The sequence below is a fragment of the Rosa chinensis genome, chromosome 6 (genome assembly GCF_002994745.2).
Source record: "Rosa chinensis cultivar Old Blush chromosome 6, RchiOBHm-V2, whole genome shotgun sequence".
Classification (NCBI taxonomy): Eukaryota; Viridiplantae; Streptophyta; class Magnoliopsida; order Rosales; family Rosaceae; genus Rosa; species Rosa chinensis.
Genome location: NC_037093.1, coordinates 15,377,202 through 15,386,148, shown reverse-complemented (window position 1 = coordinate 15,386,148; position 8,947 = coordinate 15,377,202). Strand labels below are relative to the sequence as shown.

At 38.5% G+C, this 8,947-nt stretch overlaps 2 pseudogenes; both read left to right on the top strand.

The window, feature by feature from the left end:
- Positions 1 to 390: 390 nt before the first annotated feature.
- LOC112169294 lies at positions 391 to 3,663 on the top strand (annotated as a pseudogene).
- A 696-nt stretch (positions 3,664 to 4,359) lies between these two features.
- LOC112169295 lies at positions 4,360 to 8,604 on the top strand (annotated as a pseudogene).
- Positions 8,605 to 8,947: the final 343 nt, after the last annotated feature.

The window sequence follows — 8,947 nt, the reverse complement described above, 5'->3', positions numbered from 1 at the left end:
TCTACTGATTCTGTGAATGCTTTTGTGTATTGCAGATGGCCTTGTATGGAGGTGGCCAAGTGTTGGAAGGATTCGTCCAAAGTTTTGTTAGATTTTATTTCAATTAGGCGTGCAAGTAGGGAGTGAGAAATTTTGTATTCAACATGAAAATGAATTGATTTGAGATGCATTGAGGGCAATCTTATAATCATTATTGAGCTTAACTTTATTGTGTGACATATTTTTTACTGAATACATGTAATGATGCAAATATAAAAAAGGTCTCACTTTAGTCACTTTGTGCAAATGTTTTTAGATCTCAATGTATAATGAAATTGCTGAACTTTTTCATCATTGTGGATTAGCAGTCAATAGAAATCCTGGATGAGAACACTGGTGGAAAGAGTAGTGATGACCCTGAAGTATAGGAAGGCTAAGCTAATGGGTGTGTTTGAGCCCAAAAGTAATTTTGGCAAGATCCTTTAGTGGATTTAGCATAGCGGGCCGATACCTGCGGCCCAAAAATAAGCCTACTTGGGTTTGGGTTACAGCTTCACCCATTCCGTAATCCATAAGGAAAACGAAACCTTATTGGAGTCAAGTAGCAGAGATTAAATAGGGAACTTCAATCAATAATCCTTCTACAACAAGGAACAGTCGAAGACCTAGGTATAAATACTAGGATTCGAGGACATAACAAAGACCTCTCTCAAATCAACTAATCCCAGCGATTACAAAGCCTCCTCGGAGCAAACCTTCAACCTCGTTGAAACCCAGCGACCGTGCTTCCAGTCCTAGTCTCCTCGCGAGCCGACTGCCAGTGCTATTGCCACAGATACTACCAGCGAAGCAAGGGTAACGCCCTCGGAACCCAGCGAAGCTAAAGATACGCTTTATCAAACCCCGTGCTTTTTCAAGATTTCCCAGTGATTGCTCTGCTCAACCTACAATGTTGAGTATCGATTTGGTGACCGAAGAGATCACATCCAAAGTCCTTATCTGTAAGGCAAAAGTCCTTTCCCGAAAGGCTAGAGAAGAACCCTGTGGCGAGGTTGGTGCTCTCCTCGTCCACAGCGCTTGAAGATTAAGTCAGGTCAAGGGACTACCCCGACGACTGCACCCCACGGTGTTGGCACGCCTGCGCAATCACTCGCTCAAAAGAGACAATTTGCACCCCTACCGGATTTACGCGTCAAACAGGGTGAACAGTGTATAGATATTTGACTTCAATTCATATCTCTTGAATATGAATAATTCATCTCTTGAAACTGTCATCAATAAAGTAAAGCTAACCCGTTCCATGATTGTCTGAACTTAACTCACATTTTTGGTTGGTGGTGAAACTGGTTGGGATATTTGTGCTTCATTAGCTTAGAACTAAGCTAGAATAGGAGTTTCTTCCAATGTAATGCAAAAAAAAAACTTGGCAACGAATGATATGAAAGATCGGCGATCACAATTTTCTCTTGTAACTTTCTCAAATTTAATTTTAGTTCTAAATGTTTGAAAGATTGATAGACAATGCTTTCACAGTTAGTATTCGTATAATAAACTAGAATTAAACGATGAAGTAATTCTAAATAAAAAAATAAAAAAAATCACCCCTATGGAGCCATAAACCCAAAACCTCATTACTCTACTCTCCCGTTCACAAAATCACTACCTAGCCTTCTTTAGCCAACAATGAGACCTTACAAACTCCTAAACCCTCAGACCCTTAAACCCCAGAATCTCAGACCCATTTTCCTCACAACCCAATCTATTTCTTCACTCACCGAACCAGACTCTCCAACCATCACCCACCACTCTCCTCAACTCCATCCAATTAAACTTCTCCAACACGTTCCGTCCAACCTCCCTTCCTCTCTAATCTCCCAAACCCTCTTCCATCTCCACCAAAGCCCTCACCTTGTCCATCAATTCACATCCCACATCGACTTTGCCCGCCTCGAAATCCAAACCCAATGCCTCACCGTCGCCAATCCTCAGCAGCGGCATTGCTTCGATCCGACACGTTTTCGACTCGCTGGCTCCTACCCGAGTGTGCTTGAGTGCGCAAAGCGGCGTCGTTTTGGACTTGCTTGTAAGTGCTTGCTGTGAATTGAAGAGTGCCGATGAGGCTTTTGAGTGCTTTAACTTGATGACGAGTGGAAATGTTATGCCTAAGACTAAGACTTGTAATGAATTGTTGAGTTTGTTTTCGAAATTGAATCGAACCGAGAGGGCTTGGGTTTTGTATGCTGACATGTTTAGGTTGAAGATCAAGTCCAGTGTTTGTACTTTTAACATAATGATTAATGTGTTGTGCAAAGAATGAAAGTTGAACAAGGTGAAGGAGTTTCTTGGGTTTATGGAGATTTTGGGGATTAAGCCTACTGTTGTTACTTATAGTACAATCATTCATGGGTTTTGTTTGAGAGGCCGAGTTGGAGGGGCACATATGATCTTTAGTGCTATGAAAGGTAGAGCAGTTCAGCCCGATTCTTACACGTATGGATTGCTTATTAGTGAGATGTGTCTGGTCTTTTTGATAAAATGCTGGAAATTGGGCTGCTTCCGAGTGGTGTTACTTATAATACCGTGATTGATCTGGACAGGGCTTTTGGTTATAGTGATGAGATGGTGAAGAAGGGTATAATGCCGACGGTGTCAAGTTACAATTTGTTGATTCATGAATTGTTTATGGAAGCTAGGGCGAGTGAGGCTGATTGTATGGTTAGAGAAATGGAAGAGAAGGGAATGGTTCCTGATGCCATTACGTATAATATCCTGATTAATGGCTATTGCAGGTCTGGGAATGCAAAGAAAGCTTTTATCCTTTGCGATGAAGTGCTGAGGAAAGGGATAGAGCCCACTAAGGAAACTTATACATCACTTATTTATGTTTTGAGTAAGAGGAAGGGAATGAACGAGGCAGATGACTTGCTTGAGAAGATACTGCGTAAGGGTGTTCTGGCAGATCTTGTGATGCTCAATGCCTTGATTGATGGTCATTGTGCTAATGGGAATATGGAGCGTGCATTTTCGCTTTTGAGGGAGATGGATAAAATGAAGGTTCATCCAGATGAAGTGACTTACAATACCCTAATGCAAGGGCGTTGCAGGGCAGGGAAAGTTGAGGAAGCTCGAGAACTCCTGGATGAGATGAAGAGAAGGGGAATTAAGCCAGATTACATTAGTTACAACACCCTCATTAGTGGACATAATAAACGAGGTGATATGAATGATGCCTTCAAAGTTTGAGACGAGATGTTGAGTATAGGTTTCAATCCTACACTTCTGATGTACAATGCTCTTAAAAAGGGTCTATGTAAAAACCAAGAAGGTGATCTTGCTCAAGAGCTCCTTAAATACATGGTGAGCAGAGGGATCACTACCGATGACAGCACATATTACTCTCTGATTTAGGGAATTGAGAATGTTGAGGAATTTCTCAGAAAGGGCAACTCTCTCTCTCTCTCCATGTATTTTACTTCTAATGATAGTGGTGTTCTTGAGCCCAAATTATGGTTCTGGAAGATTCTTTTTGGTTACTTCTTTGAAGATGATCTGACAAGCTCAGCTCAGGTACAATAGTATTGTTGAACTTTATTCAGAATGAACTGATTGGGTTTATGAAGAACGTCTTCCTGTAAGATTATGTGACCTCTTCTGTTTAGTTCTTTATCTCTTTATCAGGACTGAGCTACACCATGTACACACAGTATACCTGAGTTTTAATATGACTGGAATTGATGAAAATAATGAAGGCAGTAATGTTGCCAAGTTAATTACAGTTGGAGAATCTGCCATTTTGTGCACTAAATGTGCTTTTGCTTTTAATTGTAGCTTGATAACTTCTATAAATCATGATACATGCTTTAGAGCAGGCATATCCAGTCACTTGTTTCCTTTCAGTTCTAACTCTAATAACACATAACTACTTCAAAAAGAATATAAACTGGATAATTGCGATAAATATGTCAGTCTAGACAGACTAGTTTAAAATGACTTAATCAAGTTATAACTCGAAACAAATTAAACTATTTCAATGATAATCATGATTTCTAATTGCCTCCAGATGGTTACCTGGTAAAAACAGGGGAATCCTAAGAGTTCCTGACATTTCCAACAAAAAGGAACTAGGATAGAGGGTGTATGCAAGCATTAACATAATAAAAATGAACTCAATAATATGATTTTAGTTCAGCTTTCTTAATTGTCCCTACTTTTTCATCGATAATGCTCCCAAGCTAACTTTTTTTTTTTTTCAGGTGCTAAGAAGTTTAGCTTTTACTATGTGCTATTTGGACTCAAAAATCAATCATCTTTGGTACACTTATTTTGTGGCAAGGTAATATACCAGGAATCTTACAACTTTTACTATCATTATACTATTGTTTTGTTGAATAAGTCCACGAGATAATGAAATATCTTGAACAAGTGGGAACATCTTGTTTGCCACACTCATATGTTGAAACCACTTCACTCTCCACTACTTGCACTCCTATAGTCCTTACACTGTTGAAGATTCAGGACCTTTAATTCCTAAATACCAAGGATAGTCTACATGCTTCAAAAGAAAACCAAGTTATAATAAGAAACAAATTAAATTAATCAGCCTGGAATCCAAACAACTCCATTCAATGGCCTTGACTGTTGAAAGTAACAGTAACACCATCAATCTTCTTCATCAGGGGACACTTCCATTTAGGATATCCATTGCTTGGAGTCATAGCTGAGTGTCGTCTTGTGCAATTATGTGTGTGTAAATACATGCATCAGGCACCAAATGCTTTGAAAAATTACGAGAATGTATGTTTTCTGCTTTTAGTATTCAGTGACACTGCAATGGCTTCATGTATTTAAGCTTTATTTGGAGATTGTGAATTAAGCATCTCCAGATCATGTACCAGTAACCCTGACCTGTGGAGAAAAGCTTGCAATGGGCACGTTCATTGGGCAGATAGTACCTGGCTTTGCCCTCACACTTCTTGGTTTATGGCACACTGTCAACACTATCCGATCTTATTTTCTCAAAGGCCCTAGTAACTTTGGAGCAAGGTTTTGGTACCCATTGAACTGCCCTTTTTCCAAAATTAAACACTTGGAACTCATTTTCATCTTATCTTTCTCTGTATTGCAATTATTAAGACTTTCCTTTTCTTAACTTCTCCTTCAAGCTCCATAATTTGGAGCATGCAACCATGTTCCTCCACCTTGCCATATTTGCAGGGTTTACGCTTTCAGCCGAGTTTATTAATTCGTTTCAAATCCTATCTGTGGTCGTTGGATTGCTTATGGCCTCTGTTTTCTGCCAAGAGCTTTTCCTTCTCCATTTCCACTCCACTGACCATGTTGGTCTTGAAGGGCATTACCATTGGTTATTGCAGCTCATAGTGTTTGCTTCTGTCATGGCAGCTTTAGCGGCAACTTGTTGCCAAACCAGTCTTCCTGCAGCACTTGTTCTGTCTAATTCAGTTGTATTCCAAGGTTGCTGTTTTATGAACATGGGATTCATGCTCTGGGTTCCTAAGTTTGTTCCTAAGGGCATTACCATTGGTTATTGCAGCTCATAGTGTTTGCTTTGCGACAAGGGTGGTGCTTCACCATTTGCTTTGCGAATGATCCAATTTGCTCCATCATTCTTTTTGTGCAGAAAGATATTCATCGGAGGCTTGACAAAGAATCACCACCTTGGGTAGGATTTGTTGATTTTTTCTATGGTATCGATCAACTTCCGACTTTGAATATAGTACAGAAATTGATATGGGTCTATTATTGAAAACAATTATATAGATGTTAACAGCTTTGAAGTTTGATTACGGTTGATAATTTTGAGGGGTTTTCTTCAATTTGCTCATAATTGTCCACCGCTTTTGTTGTATAATCTGGTTGCAGAGAAGCTCAGAAAGCCTTTGGTTTTTCCTTTTTCAATAAGATTGTGATTGTGTTTACATGTATGGAGGAGTGTTTTTTTATTGAATATTTGAATTGTGCATCTGGTTGCTTTAGGTCCATGGAGAATAGCTGCTTCAGAAGTGTAGAGCCTCTTTGGATTCAGTGGAGTTCTCCAACAAGAGCTGGCTCCAAGCTTGGCAGATAGTGTTACTCAAATGTCTCAAGATGTGAGTTCTGTAAATGGCTGTTGATGCTTGGAATTTGTTATATGCATTTGTTTCGGTGAACTCTGATATTGCTGTCTCTAGAAAGATTGGGAAATAGAGGTTTTTTTTTTTTTTTTTTTTTGATACGAAGGGATATAAAGGGTTTTGATGTTAGTGTTAGTGGTGGGGATCATAATGCACAACATTCAGTTGCTCTAGTCAAATTGATTGTTGCTATTACATACGGAGAAATATATGGAAATGCACAAGATTGATGATAGACAGCTATATTTTTCAGTGAACTCTGATATTGCTGTCTCTAGATACATTGGGAAATAGAGTGTTTTTTTTTTTTTTTTTTTTTGTTGATACGAATCCATAAAGGGTTTTTGATGTTACTGTTAGTGGTGGGGATCATAATGCATAACATTCAGTTGCTTTATCAAATTGATTGTTGCTATTACATACGGATAAATATATGGATATGCACAAGATTGATGATAGACAGCTATATTTTTGCAGGCTGATGAGTCTGATGTTGTGTTTTAGTAATGGAAAGTGTTTTGCTTATTGGTTTCTACTTTGTGTTTAGTAATTGAGTACTTAGCATCTTTGACTTAAAATTATGTTCGTACTTGATTATGGTCTCATAAGAAAAAGCCCTCTTTTGACCTATTTTTGGTTAAAATGGCATTCCAAACCAACCCCCCGCCCCCCCACCACCCCAAAAAAAAATACCACAAGTTCATAGCAACTTGATTTGTGATGAGTAGATGAGCTTTCTTTTTAACAATGTAAAATTTAGTATTTTTCCATTTACTGATCATTTTATGATACTCATGGTTTTGCAGTGGTTAATTCTATGGTGAGTAGAGTAATTCATACTAGAGACTGCGGTGCCTGATGCTAATGGAAATGGCCCAGTTGATAACCATAGCTATGCAGAGCAACGATTGCAGCAGGTCATCGAACCTAAGTATATCATGAAGGATCCTTCTGCAGAACCTGTTCATTTGAAAGTGCAATGAATGTTTTACAAGAACACCTGCCTTCATCTGTTTAGGCGATTTTGCCTCCTATTTTTTGTTTTTTTTTGTTTTTTAAATTACCCAATGCCATACCCTAGGTATAAGAGGCGATCCTTAGTATGCGCCCATTTTTTTCTTCCTTTCGCTCTCCTCCCCTCAGCTCTACCAGAGTTTCATAATTCTGTCTTGCTCTGAAAATCAGAGCTAAGATGCTTCTTTGGACTTAGGGACCTGGCAGTCCAGCCCTGGCTAGCTTGGTCGGTGCCGCTGCCGCCGCCATCAAGGTATTCCTCTTCCTCTTTTACTCAGTCTTCTCTCTTCTCAGAGATTGACATCAAATTTCAGTCTTTTTGTGATAAATCTAATTGCAGGCAGGATATCGGCATATTGATTGTGCTCCACTCTATGGCAATGAGAAGGAGGTGATTTTAGTCGCTTTCAGTTGCAAAACCCGATCATGCCTGATTTCAAGGGCCAAAATGGTTCATACAGAACGAATATACATTGCATGTTGATAGGATTTGGTATCATTTGGAACTATATATTCACACATTGGATAGCCGGTACTCGATATTGACAAAAAGTTTGGCTCAATTAATTGGATATTGGCTTGGGTTCATTTGGAATTTGATTACTGAAAATGGAAGTAAAGGTGGGAGTCCTTTTGTTTTGTTTGCAAGTCCCCAGTTACTTACATTTGTAAACAAAAGGAAAAATATTGGATTTTTATATGTTTCAACGCTTGCAGGGAGATTGTTGTGGTATATATGGATCAAATTGCTCCCAATGGATTATTGCAATGGAGGTAATAATAATACTATATTTCTTTCTTTCATATTTGACCATATTATTGAATAACTGAAACTGAATAATTGGGGATGAATCTTACCAGAAAAAATGTGGCTTTTTACTTTATGCTTATGTTTTGTTGTTTGCAGTACTAGAAAGAATATGGCTATCAAACTGAATAATTATGCTTATGATTTCTGAACTATCATAAAAGGGACCTCTAATAAACTTCATGGAAGTATGATAAATGCCCCAGTGCATCAAATAGTTATTACTAGCTGCATGATTGGCTGAGACCTTCTAAAGCTGTGTTCTTTCAGATTTTGAAGCCAGACATGTTTTTAAAGAAGATGGAGAGAGAGGTTAGAAGAACATGAAGTGGAAGAGGTTTGTTTTTCATCATCTGTCATAGCTTCAGTTTGGTTGAATCAATTATAAAATGCACTTTGCTTTGTTGAATCCAGGAGATTGAGTACCATATTATGAGAGTTGCTAGGACTGAAGACCACTAAATGCTGAAGAATGGAGTTATCATGCATATATATATGGTCAAGTAAAGTTTAAATGTAGTGTTGTGAACGTTGTCAAATAGCACTGGTAGTAGTATATATATCAAGTTCACAGATTTAGTTTCCTTTTGAAACATTGGACTGTAAGAGTATACTATCTATACGAGTATACGACTGTACCTTGTTTATTTAATCTATCTCTAAAATTCTCAAGTCTCAACATTTTCCCCAGATATACAACAAAAATTTGGAAGAAAGGGAAAGGTATCAGTTCCCATATAAAAAAAAAAGTTCATGTGGCACAGAAAGCTGCAAGTATCTGAAATTCAACTACATAGGGTGCATTTCCCTTTCTTTTCTTTCATGAAGTCTGGCACCTTACCGCGAAAGAAACTTTCATTGCATTTACAATATTGCATAACCCCAGTCTTTACAAATCCATAAGGCTTCTTTAGCCAAAAGTTATAAATATGGTGGCTGATATTCTCTCCAAGTCCAGATTGGGGTCTGAGTTTGGAGTGCAGTACTTTCAGCAACCTCCTCCACAAGTTGTGAA